A 13,596-nucleotide genomic window follows, 5' to 3' on the forward strand; every position below is an offset into this window, starting at 1 on the left:
AGAAGATGGAGTTCAATGCATATCTCGGGGTGAAGAATCCATGGTTGCCATAAAAAACCGTGAGCTAAAGCTTTTCTCCACAAGTTGCAGTCAAGCTCGAGCTTGCAAGTAGATGGTTCTAATATTAGTTGAAGGGAGTGAGCCGTGAAGTGGAAGCACATAGGGGAAGCAAGAGCTATGGTGGAAGGAGCAAGAGAGAGAGAGAGAGAGACACACACACACAATGTGGAAACTCTCATAGTCACAATGTGACCAGCCTCCCCTTTATTCAAATGTCATTGAAAGAATAAAGAATGAAGTGACAGTGATGGGTGTCTGCCATATGTAGTGTATAAGTGTGTAGATATGCAGGTAATGTCAGTGTAACTAATACATCGACGGCTAGGCACATTTGCTTTTACCCCCAATAATTTCCTTTACCAAGAACCGCATAAAATTTGCATAAAATCGAGTGATGAGCTTGGTTATTTATACTATGTCTCTAAGGTTTTGTTTGTTGGGGGTAAAGGCGCCTCCACCGTGCTGCCCCGTGTATTACTACACTGACAGTACCCGCCACTGCACACTACAGGTGGCGGGTGCCCATCACGTCACTTTATTCTTTATTCTTTTAGTGACAGTTTGAATAAAGGAAGGCCCGGCCACACATTGTGACTGTTGGAGTTCCCATTTCTTGTCTCTCTCTTTCTTGCTCTTGCTCTCCTGCCATAGCTCGCGTGCAAGCTTCGATCCTTCTCACCTTTCAACTGGTATCAGAGCTTGGCATTCTCTTGCTCGAGCTCGACTCGGTGCTTCCCGACCTTCGCATTGACTCGCTTCACGCATTGGGTCTCCATCCCGGCAGCCATATCCGATCTCCCCGAGCTCCCGTCACTCCCCGGCTTCCCGAGCACCTTCCCAGCCTATTGAGGCACCTTCAAGGCATTGATACTGAGGTATTTGATCATTCTTTCAGGGTTTTATTTCAGCCTACAGGTTGCAAATAGCAAGGGCAGCCATGGCTTCAAACCCTTGAAGCTTATTCCCCTCATATTGTGCCTTACACCTATCAAGGCTCAAAGAGGCTTGTCATAGGCCTTTGATAGGCCCTTCTTGAGCCCCCCATTACCCCCTTTTCAGCCCATGTGGAGCAGGAACAAGTTCAGCACCAACAGGGTAGATTGCATCATTTTTTTCCAGGCTGTGAGCACTCATCTACTTCAGCTCCACACTTGGCCATCGCTTCTTGCTCTCTACCTTGATCAAGAGGGCTATAGACTTCATGTTTGATGTCATTCAAGCTTTAGGCATTGGTCTTGATCATTCGGGGCTGATCTCTTCAGATTTGGGACTGTCATAAACTGTCATAACAGGCTGAAAACAGGGCAGCACCAATGGCATTAGCATTTGTTGCTTATACTCCATTCCGGTTGTGCTATTTGATGCCCGTATGCGGTCTACATGATGCCTAGTGCCTTGGGAATGTATGCACATGATTATGCCATGATTTTGGCCTGAAATATTGGCTGATTTGGGACTGTTATTTATTGTTATACAGTGCTGGAAACAGGGCAGCCACACTTGGCATTGGCATTTGATGCTTATACTCTACTCCGGTTACCTTATTTGATGCCCGTATGCGGTCTACTTCCTACCCGGATGTATTGGGGATGTATGCATTTGGTTTGACCACGATTTTGGCTTGAATTCGGGGCTGAAATCTACTGTTTAGAATAGTAAATACATGCTGGAATAACAGTGGGCTGAAGGTACTTTACATGCTTTGGCACTTACCTACCAATACCGGATGTATGCTTTGAGCTTTGGCATGATGTCTCTGACATTTGGGGATGACTTGGAGCATATGTATGAGATTATGGGATGCTTTTGAGCTTCGCATTAGCTCCGTCTTCACTGGCATTTGGACCGACTTGGCATGCTCGTGGACCGCCTATGCCTCATGTCTCTGCTTGACAGTTAGGCTTTTGCATTACATGCTTTGGTTCGTGACATATGCTATTTGGTTCGTGTATGCCATACCGACATTTGGAGCTTGGATTTGGATGTATTTGAGCATTCCCAGCTTACTTGATCACTGATCTTGGTTGCTATTTGGATGTCATTGAGTTGACCGAGAGCTTATTTGGGCTTATGTATTGCTTCACGGTTAATACGACCGGTGCTTCATGTATGTCATGCTCTCTTGGATGTGCTTAATGCATTGACAGGGTCACTTATCACTAGTGCTTTCTCTTGGGTTGTTTGAGCTTCTGAGCTCACTTTGTACGCCTTTTGTGCCAGTGGGAGCATTTTACATGCTTGCTTGACCTTTGACAGTTGCATGCTATTGGAGCACTTACATGTATTTGGAGCAGTTTATGTCTTGAGTAGCTACATACGCATTGAGACTTTGGGATCATACTCCGATCTTTATGGATATGCATTGATGTACTCTTGGTTCACAGGATGCTTATGAGCTGAGTCTCATATTAGGATCTTTCTCTTTGAGCAGACACCTATTTGTGTCAGGTTTTTGGCAGTTACAGGAACACTTTGCCTAGAGTGCCTTTCACTGGCAAATGTTATTTTGACATGCTTCGGTGTTGAGCTCATGTTCTTTTCACTGTCATTGGCCTTGCTTATGTCCATTTCATGCCGGCTTTGGACCTAGCATTGTTTGCTTGACATTGAATCTTATTTTGGGACAGTTTGCTCTCTAGACTGCATACCTGCAATTTATTACATCAAGCAGTTATTGGTGGACTGAGGTGTGCTTTTCATGCTGAAATATCCTGATTTGGTGTACCGCACCTAGTACTAAGTGGCAACAACTTTTGGCACACTTTGCTCGCCCTTTGGACCCCGTTTTGGTCATTTTTGGGCAGTTTCTGCAGGAAAACAACAAGCAGTTTTGGACTGTTTGGGCATTTCCAGCCTGCATAATGGCGTCATCTTCGCATGATAGTGCCATCTTTAACATTACAAAGTTGGATGGTACCAACTACTCTTACTGGAAGAGTCAAATATGGCAGGATTTGGTGCAGAAATCTCAGATTAAGCCACTTCGGTTGAGTGGGGAGCAGCCTGAAACTATGGACAATGACGACTGGCTTGAACTTGATGAGCTATGCAAGTCCACGATTGTATTGTCTCTCACTGAATAGGTACATTATAATGTATTTGAGGAAGCACAGAGTGCATGGGATCTATGGAATAAGATCAAGAATTTTTATGTAAGAAAAGTCCGGCGAGTCAGATGTACTGGTTGAAGCAGCTTATGGATCTGCGCATGAAGGGTAATGCGACTATGTCTGCTCACTTGAGCCAGTTCCATGCTATACTGAAGAACCTGACTTCGCAGGATATCACCTTTGGAGAGGAAATAACTCCTCTTTTCTTGCTTGGGACTCTGAATGAGTCATGGGATGTTTTCCGTACTGCTCTTTGTGCGTCTAGTGCTACTCTAAAATTGGCAGATGTTGAGAGTGCTCTTCTTCAGGAAGAGGTGAATCGTAAAAACTTGGATGCCTCTCGTGATAGTCATGCTTTGACAGTTAGAGGCAAGAATGGCAAGTATGATCGTGGTAATGGCCAAGGCCGTGACTCGCAGAAGGGTCGGTCTAAATCTTGTGGCAAGTCGCGTAGTAAGTCGCGTGGGCGCAATGCAAATGTCACTTGTCATCATTGTGGAAAAAAGGGCCATATTAGACCACAGTGTCATGAGTTGCGCAATGAGAAGCGCAAGGATAAGGGGAAAGATAAAGTGCAGGAGAATTCCTCTGATCGCAGCATAGTACCTGCGAAGTCCAACGTCAAGATTGAGGAAATTAATGTCACGCAGACTGAGGAGTCCGATGGTGGTGATGAGTTTATACTTGCAGCTAGTTCTTCTGATGCTTCACACTTGACTGAGACATCTAGTATGTATGCACAGTGCTAGTTATTGGATTCAGGTGCGTCCTTCCATGTGACACCTTACCGTGAGTGGTTTCACTCTTACCGTACTGTATCTGGATCAGTCAGACTTGGAGATGATAGGTCTCTTGATATTGTGGGCTGTGGAGATATTCAGTTGTAGTTTTCCACTGGCAGTTTCTTTTTGCTTAGGGATGTACGTCATGTACCTGCACTTACGCGCAGTCTTATGTCTGCAGGACAGTTGGATGATGCAGGATTTCATGTATGTTTTGGGGATTCTTCCTGGAAGATTACTCGTGGCAGACTTGTGCTTGCTAGAGGCGCCAAGGCTGGCAGCCTCTATCCTCTTGTTGTATCTGGGTCCTCAGTTGACCATGTTTTGGCAGTGGGCTCTATCCCCAATGTATCACTTTGGCATGCCTGTTTGGGGCATATGTCTTTGAAGGGAATGAAAATGTTATCTGGTTTGCAGTATCTTTCGCCTTTGGACTATGCACGTTTTGACTCGTGTGATCATTGTCTTTATGGTAAGCAAAATAGGTCTACGCATAAGAAATCGGGTAGGCCATGCATGAGTGAGCCCTTGGCTTTGGTGCATTCAGATGTTTGTGGGCCCATGCCGTGTATGTCTATGGGTGGCGCGAAGTACTTTGTTACCTTCATTGATGATTTTTCTACAAAAGTGTGGGCTTATCCCATAAAGTAAAAGTCTGATGTCTTGGCAGTCTTTCAGCATTGGCTTGCTCTTGTTGAGAACCAGACTGGGTATAGGCTGAAATGCCTTAGGACTGACAATGGGGGAGAATATGTCTCACGTGCTTTTGAGCAGTTTTGTGATGACAGGGGTATTAAGCGTCAGTTGACCGCCCCTTACACCCCCGCCCAGAATGGTTTGGCTGAGCGCATGAATAGGACTATTCAGGAGCGTGTCCGCTCTATGCTTAGCCATGCAGGCCTACCACAGAGCTTTTGGGCTGAGGCAGTTAGTACGGCAGTGCATGTCATAAACCAATCGCCTTCCAGTGGATTGGATTTCCAGGTTGCAAAGGAAGTTTGGGCTGGTAAGCCACCCTCTTATGCGCATCTCCGTGTCTTTGGATGTGAGGCATTCTACCATGTGCCCAAGGACAAGAGGAGTAAATTGGATCCAAAGAGCATTAAATGCATATTTCTTGGCTATGGTGAGTCAGGAGAGATGGGCTATCGCCTATGGGATCCGCAGGCGCGAAAAATAGTACGCAGCCATGATGTCGTCTTCCATGAAGACAAGATGCACAGGCAGCCTGAGAAGGTGGTTGAGATCCGCAGAGTGATCTTTCAGGAGCCTAGAGCTCCAGCACAGCCAGTAGTACAGCCTGCAGCAGTTCCTCCACAAGGCCAGGGTGTTGGACAGGTAGTTAGACAGGCAGCAGAGTCTGCGGTGAGACGGTCTGCTAGAGACAGACGTCCACCTGACAGATTTCAGCCCTCTATGCATTATGTTTTGGTTACAGATGCAGGAGAGCCTTTCACTTATGATGAGGCTATGCGCAGGGGTGACAGTCACTCCTGGAAGAGGGCTATGCAGTCTGAGATAGACTCCCTGCATAAGAATGAGACTTGGGATTTGGTTGCCTTGCCTAAGGGCAAGAAGGCTTTGCCATGCAAGTGGGTGTACAAGCTGAAAAGTACCCCTGGACACCCCAAGCCAGCATACAAGGCTAGATTGGTAGCAAAGGGTTTTAAGCAGGAACATAGTGTGGACTTTGATGAGGTCTTCTCTGCTGTGGTTAAGATGACCACCCTGCGCTTAGTCTTGGCTTTGGTTGCACAGCTTGACTTAGATCTATATTAGATGGATGTCAAGACGGCTTTTCTACATGGGGACTTGCATGATGAGATCTATATGGATCAGCCTAAGGGCTTTGCAGAACCTGGCAGGGAGCACCTAGTGTGCAAGTTGAAGAAGAGCTTGTATGGCTTGAAGCAGGCACCTAGGGAATGGTATCATAAGTTTGATGCCTTTATGCAGTCACAGGGCTATAGCAAGAGTGCTATGGATCTGTGTCTTTACACGAAGAAAGCCCGTGATGGCAGTTTGCTTATCTTGGTACTCTATGTTGATGATATGCTGATAGCAGGGAAAGCTCATGATGAGCTAGATGCTCTTAAATCTTAGCTGAAGAAGAGCTTTGAGATGAAGGATTTGGGACAGGCCTCACATATACTTGGGATGCGCATTAAGCGCGATAGGCATCAGGGGCTTTTGTATCTCTCACAGCGGGAGTACATTCATAAAGTCCTTGAGCGCTTCCGCATGCAGGACGTAAAGCCTATTGGCTGTCCATTACCTTCTTATGTGAAGGTATCATAGGACGATTGTCCGCAAACAGATGAGCAGAGGGCCGAGATGGCCAAGATCCCTTATGCTTCAGCCGTGGGTAGTTTGATGTATGCCATGATAGCCACTCGTCCAGATATTGCGCATGCAGTTGGTGTTGTGGCACGCTATATGGCTACACTTGGCAGCAGACATTGGGATGCCATGAAGGGTATCATGAGGTACCTGAAGGGCACAGCAGATATGTGTATTTGCTATGGCAGCCAGGATACAGGGGTCGTGGGGTACACTGACTCCGATTATGCAGGACATGCAGATAGTAGGAAGTCCACTTCTGGCTATGTATTCACCTATGCTGGAGGGGCTGTCTCTTGGATGTCCAGGGTTCAGAAGTGTACGGCTTTGTCTACCACTGAGGCCGAGTATGTTGCAGCCACTGAGGCTTGCAAGGAGGCCATATGGTTAGGCCGTCTAGTTGCTGACCTTGGGATTGATGCTACACCTACACTGCATTCGGATTCTATGAGTGCCATTCAGTTGGCAAAGATTCCGGTCTTCCATGCGAAGACAAAACACATTGAGGTGAGGTATCACTTCATACGTGGTGTCATGGAGGACAAGTCTGTTGACCTTGTCAAGATCTCCACTGACGAGAATCCTGCCGATCTACTCACGAAGAGCCTCACTACTGAGCGCTTTGCCTTCCTCAGGAGGTTGATGGGCGTTGGATGAGATGTCGCCTTTCCTCATCCCTTGGACCTATGTACATTTGTACTGTCTTTTCTTTTTTCTTTTCTCTCCCACTAGGGCAGATTCGCCTTTAAGTGGGAGGTTGTTGGGGGTAAAGGCGCCTCCACCATGCCGCCCCGTGTATTACTACACTGACAGTACCCGCCACTGCACACTGCAGGTGGCGGGCGCCCATCACGTCACTTTATTCTTTATTCTTTTAGTGACAGTTTGAATAAAGGAAGGCCTGGTCACACATTGTGACTGTTGGAGTTCCCATTTCTTGTCTGTCTCTTTCTTGCTCTTGCTCTCCCACCATAGCTCGCGTGCAAGCTTCGATCCTTCTCACCTTTCATTGTTTTAGTCCAATGAATCAATCATATCTATCTTCCTTTATGGGCATAATATTTTGATTGCTAAAATTTTAAGGGCATTAGACCTTCTTATCATTTCTTATTCCAATTAAACTTAACTCTATAAGGACCTATGTTGATTGACTAATGTGACCCTATTCACATTTAACAAGCTATTCTATGGCTAAATAAAGTAAATTTGAGACTATGGTCAAGGTGCCATTGGTGGTTGAGGATGGGCCATTGGCATCCACACATCTCTAAGGTGCCACCATGCACTAGTTAGTCTTGATATCTTCCTTCTTCTACTTTTACATTGATACTAGAGATTGGATGGATGGGTTGTGAGCATGTAGGACATAGGGTATTGAAGGTTCATGTGAATAGGGATTAGGAAGAACTGGTAAGAAAATAAATGGGCATTCCACGTTGATAATGAGAGCTAAGGGAGTTTTATGATGATGAACACTACAAGGGATTAGCTTGGTAAACAAGATGTGTGATTTTTGAACTATGAAAAAAAACTTATGAGCATGTTTATACACTTTCTTATAAGCATGTCAACAAACCCACATCTCATATCATGTATATATTATGAGAAGTGTGAACATAAATGCACTTTTATACATAGTATTTGTAACATGTCAAGTAGTGCACTTTTAAACAAATGTGCTTTTGCACACTATTTTATTGAAAGATAAGCATAATTATAAATGTGATACTACTAAACTTTAAGTGTGCATATAAATGCATTGATAAATGTAGGCTAGCCTATTTTCTTTTAATAAAACCAATGAGCTATTGAGTTGCAAAATCATGTAGAAAGTAGTGAATGTTTTTGCAATCGGTAGCTCCTTGGAGTTTTTTAAATTGTAACTTAAAATTGTAGTATGAGTTTCATCATATACAAGGAGTCCAAAATCATATAATAAATTCCATAAGATCTCATCTATGTAACTGTGTATGAAAGGTGCATTCATGATTGCATACACTGACTGTAAGCCACCAAGACTACCTTGTATTATAACAAGTGTACTGAAAGTATAACAAAGATGTTTAGATCAGTTTGAAGCCACCTGTCTATTATGGCTTAGGGTATTGAATAAACTAGAAACTATGCTATATATATTAATCATATCTTGTTTCAGGAGGTATCATCATCATCCCCTCACTACCCTTCACTTAACCTTGTCTTTGTCTTCCTCATTGCCTTGCTACCCTATACATGTGGAGAACATAGAATTAGAAGTAAAGAAGTTCCAATATGTATGACAAAATAAATGATTTAAAAAATTATAATTATTTTAATTTTGCATTACATTTTCTTTGTAATGAGGCTCTCCTCATATAAGTGTGTCCATGTGTCAAACTAGCTATGACGATACTTATAAGGCATTTCAAGGCTAGTGGGATTTCATCCCACAATATTAATCTACAAAATAAAAATATTAGGTGTATCAGAAATAGTAAATCATAGTTTAAGCACATAAAAGCTTAAAATTTAGATAGTTATAAACTTTTCCTCTTGATACAAAATGTGATGATGCAAATTGGTCCATTTGCATTCATCGTGCATCCCTTTTGTGTAGGTTGACGTTCCCATACTCCATTCTATTTAATGCTTCTACCCACTCTTCACCATGTGTAATAATTGGCATCAATAGAGGACCCAAGCCTCGATCTACCCTTTTCTTATTTTCTATTGCTCTTGCTTTGAATAGGGCCCTCTTATTAGCAATCATTTTTTGAATCCTTTCTTGTGCCCACTAGTTTTTGAACCCCAAATGGATGAGATTAGGAAGCTCCTTGTATATAATAGCAATGGTTTCCAAGAGCTTAGTTGGTATCATGATTGGTAAAGTATTTAAAGAATTAATATGGTTAGCATGTACTACGGAATGCATGAAGCTCACAACCTATGTCAACATGAAAATTAAGGATATCACACTTCCACAACTTGTATAGGTTTTTGGAAGAGGTCTAGCAATTGAAAGCGTAGATTTTTCTCTCTTGTTGTTAAAGGGAATACAAGGCTAATATAGAGAATGATGGAAATTTATGGACAAAATCCCTAACACACCTACAATTAGTAGAGTACAAGGTAAAAAAAAAGACAAGGAGACACCATACCAAATTTTATATTTATGAAAAAGAAAAAAATCCAAAACAGATGATATGTGAAGGATAGATCACATGGGCACTTGGATCACATATGCCACAACCTTAACCTTGGTAGTGGCCCATTGGGATTTGTTAGAAAAATACATGATTGTTAAATTTGATTATTGATGGTTGATGACAATAGTGTTGTGCAAAAGGCCTTCATTGGCTCAGGTCTTTGGCAATATGATGGCTTGTTGACTAAAGGAAGAGGTTGAGAGGCAACACATTTTGTTAGAGGATATTCTTAGTAAATAGTGATGGGTGAGGATTGTGCAACTTTAAAAAAACGAGTCCAGTTGCTAGTTGACATGTGGAAATTGTCTATTTTGAAAAAGAGAACTCAAGAAAAGGATTGCATTAAAAAGTGGAAATTAGAGGTTGCCTATTGCATGCTATCACTCCCTTAATTATCTATAAATGTTAGGTGTTTAAAAGTTAAATGAAGATGAAAGAAGCCACCCAAAAACTCCATCTCTTCTTCTACTTGATCATTATACTCATCATTATGCTTTGCGAGCCATGGCGCTTCCCTTTGTGCGCATGCAACCCTCACGAGATGGCTTTATGCTCATAAGGTAGCCCTCATGCATAAGCAATGCTCCTCCACAAATGATGTGTGCTGTTCACACATCCATCTTGGTAGCCTCCTCTATCCCATGCAAAATCATGGTAGCCTACATGCCATAGCAATATTAGATATCACTTCTTGAGCTTCACATTGTAGCATATTAACTGAATACTATGGTTGTGCCCATGCCTACTATGTTGTGGACTTGTTGATCTTGACAAATTAGACACAACATAGTCAAACACTCTTTGTATTGCGATGTTTTTGTTCTTTTAGATTCAAATAGTAGGAGATTTTAGTTGTCAATGTTTGTTTAGGATCTTAGGAAACATGTCATTGCATGTTGGGTGATATCATAGCCAATAAAGGCCATTGCATTCCATGCATAGGGAAGTGAGAGGAATCTAATACTAATGAAGGAGATAACCATGTGTATCTACAACTTCAATAGTGAAGAAACAATCACTTGTTAGGGGTAAAGGCGCCTCTTCCTAGCCGCTCATGTATTACTACACTGACAGTCACCGCCACTACACATTGCAGGTGGTGGGCACCTGTCACCGTCACTTTATTCTTTATTCTTTTAGTGACAATTTGAATAAAGGAAGGCCCGGTCACACATTGTGATTGTTGGAGTTCCCATTTCTAGTCTTTCCCTTTCTTGCTCTTGCTCTCCTGCCATAGCTCTCGAGTCCAACCTTCGATCCGTCACTCCCTTTCAACTGGTATTAGAGCTTTGCTTTTCGACTCTTGAGCTTGGTTCATGGCATTCTCAGCATCCCATTGACTCCGTACTTGCATTGGGTCTCCTTCCCGGTAGCCATATCCGACTCCTTTGAGCTCCCGTCACTCCCCGGCTTCCCGAGCACCTTCCCGGCATTGTTGGGCACCTTCACGGCATTACATTAGAGATATTTGATCATTTTCTTCAGGGTTTACTTCAGTTCTTAGGTCTCACAGGAGGCTGTAAATAAGTTGTGGGCAGCCATAGCTCACACCTCTTGGAGCTTCCTTCACCTGGATCTTACTTTCAGCCTATCAAGGCTTGCTAAGACTTGGTGTAGGCCTTCTTTGGCCCTCATTTGTGCCCCCTTTGGGTCCCATTGTTGACATGTGGGACATCAGATCCCCCCAGCCAACTCTCATTTTTTTTGCGCCTGTTTCAAAATCTGGCCCAAAAAGCACTCTTTTTGTCATATCTTGGGCATTCGGGTCCGATTCAGGCAAGGTAAGAGACCAAGTTGGGGTTTTGACACGCTTCGGATGCAATGGTGATGTCGGATTTTCCAAAATCTGATGATAGAATCTTCTGCAACAGATTTCAGGTCTGAGATAGCATGTATTTGTATGCCTATGTTTGTTTGGGCATGACTACATAACCGGTTTGATGCCTATTGCATCTCGATTGATTGGGGGATTGAAGCTACATGTAATGCTATGATTTTGGCCCGATTTTTGGGTTGGAAATACATAGTTTATAACAGTAAATGCATGCTGAATACTCTTGGGCTGAAGCTATCTTTCATGCTTTGGCATATGCCTATTGGTTCTGGATGTATGTCTTGGGTTATGCTATGATGTATTGATCATCGAGGGACGACTTTGAGCTTGTCATTGAATCCGGATGCTTTTGGAAGCTTCAACTTATTTCAGCCCACACTTATTGACATTGGTATATGCTTTGACAGTGATGCTTCTTGGGTTTATGCATACCCGTTGCCTACGGCTTGATGCTCATGTCATGGTTGATTACCCTATGCATACATTGAGCTTGAGTGCTCATTGAAGCTCCACCTTGGATGCATTTTGGATTATCTGGAGTAGTCTTGGATGTTACTTTGCTTGTCAGAGTTTGGATTGGGATGTATTTGATGTCTTACATGCTTATGGATGCTACATACGGATGCTCTACCGTCTACATATTTGGGATGTACTATTGATGTATTGTCTTGGACTTATGTCATTGGCATTTTGTCTTGCCTTGGCTTGAGCTCTTGAGCTCGTACATACAACTTTTGTGCCAGTGGGAGCATTCTTGAATGCTTATCAGACATTGAGCAGGCGGTACTTTTATGCATTGAGCCGTTATATGCCATTGAGCAATTATAGACACTTGAGACTTCGAGACTTCTTACCTTTTGGGATGATACATCATATGTCTTGGTTCATTGTATGCTTATGAGCTAAGTCTTAGTTTTGGATTCGTATCTTTGTGAATTGACACCTACTTGTGTCAAGTTTTGGTAGTGGGAGGAACACTTTGCCCTGTTGATGACTGGGGGGGTGTGCCTACTCACTGGCAGATGTTTGTATGACATACTTGGGTGTTGGATTCATGCTTATCAACCGCCATATGCTTATGCTATGCCTGCATGATGCCGGCTTTGGTCTTGGTAGTATCTGATCGCCTTGGGATCCAATTTTGGCACTGTTAGCTCTCTTTTACTGAAATCTGAAATTTATTACAACAAGCATATATGTATGGACGGACATGGATTTTTCATGCTAAAGCACTTTGAAATGATGTACTTTCACTAGTACTTGGTGGGCAGCAGCTTTGTTTTTCAGTTTCTTTGCCATTTTCCTCGATTTTGGTGATTTTTTGGTCATTTTCTACAGTAAACGGCAAGCATTTTTGAATAGTCTATAGTCTTCCAGCCTGCATTATGGCGAGTTCGTCCACTGATCATGCTATTTTCAACATCACTAAGCTTGATGGTACAAATTACTCTTATTGGAAGAGCCAGATTTGGTAGGTGTTGGTGTAGAAATCACAGATCAAACCTGTGAGATTAAGTGGGCATCCGCCTGCAACTACACCAGATGAGGAATGGCTTGAGCTTGATGAGTTATGCAAATCCACTACTATATTGTCTCTCACAGAACAGGTTCACTATAATGCCTTTGAGGAAGAACAGAGTGCATGGTAGTTGTGGGAAAAGATTAAAAATCTCTATGACAAGAAAAGTCCAGCGAGTCAGATGTATTGACTGAAGCAGCTTATGGATCTGCGCATGAAAGAGAATGTAACTATGTCTGCTCACTTGAGCCAGTTCCATGCTATACTCAAGAACTTGACTTTGCAGGACATCACGATGTCACTCCTCTTTTCTTGCTTGGTACTCTTAATGAGTCAGTTCCATGCTATACTCAAGAACTTGACTTCGCAGGACATCACTTTTGCAAATGATGTCACTCCTCTTTTCTTTCTTGGTACTCTTAATGAGTCATGGGATGTATTCCGCACTGCATTATGTGCCTCTACTGCTAGCTTGAAATTATCTGATGTTGAGAGTGCTCTTCTGTAGGAAGAGGTTAACCGTAAGAATTTGGATGCCTCTCATGTGTCTCATGCTATGATAGTTAGAGGCAGGAATGATGGATATGGAAAGCATGGTAGTGGTAGTGGCCGTGGACGGGATTCTCAGAAATCTCGGTCCAAGTCTCATAGAAAGTCACGTAGCAAATCCCGTGGCAGGAATGTAGATGTTACTTGTCACCATTGTGGGAAAAGGGGCCATATTAGGCTACAATGCCATGAATTGTGCAATGAAAGGGGCAAAGAT

The sequence above is a fragment of the Lygodium microphyllum genome, chromosome 9, assembly GCF_053477565.2.
Source record: "Lygodium microphyllum isolate KBCC chromosome 9, Lygodium_microphyllum_v1.1.10, whole genome shotgun sequence".
NCBI classification, from domain to species: domain Eukaryota; kingdom Viridiplantae; phylum Streptophyta; class Polypodiopsida; order Schizaeales; family Lygodiaceae; genus Lygodium; species Lygodium microphyllum.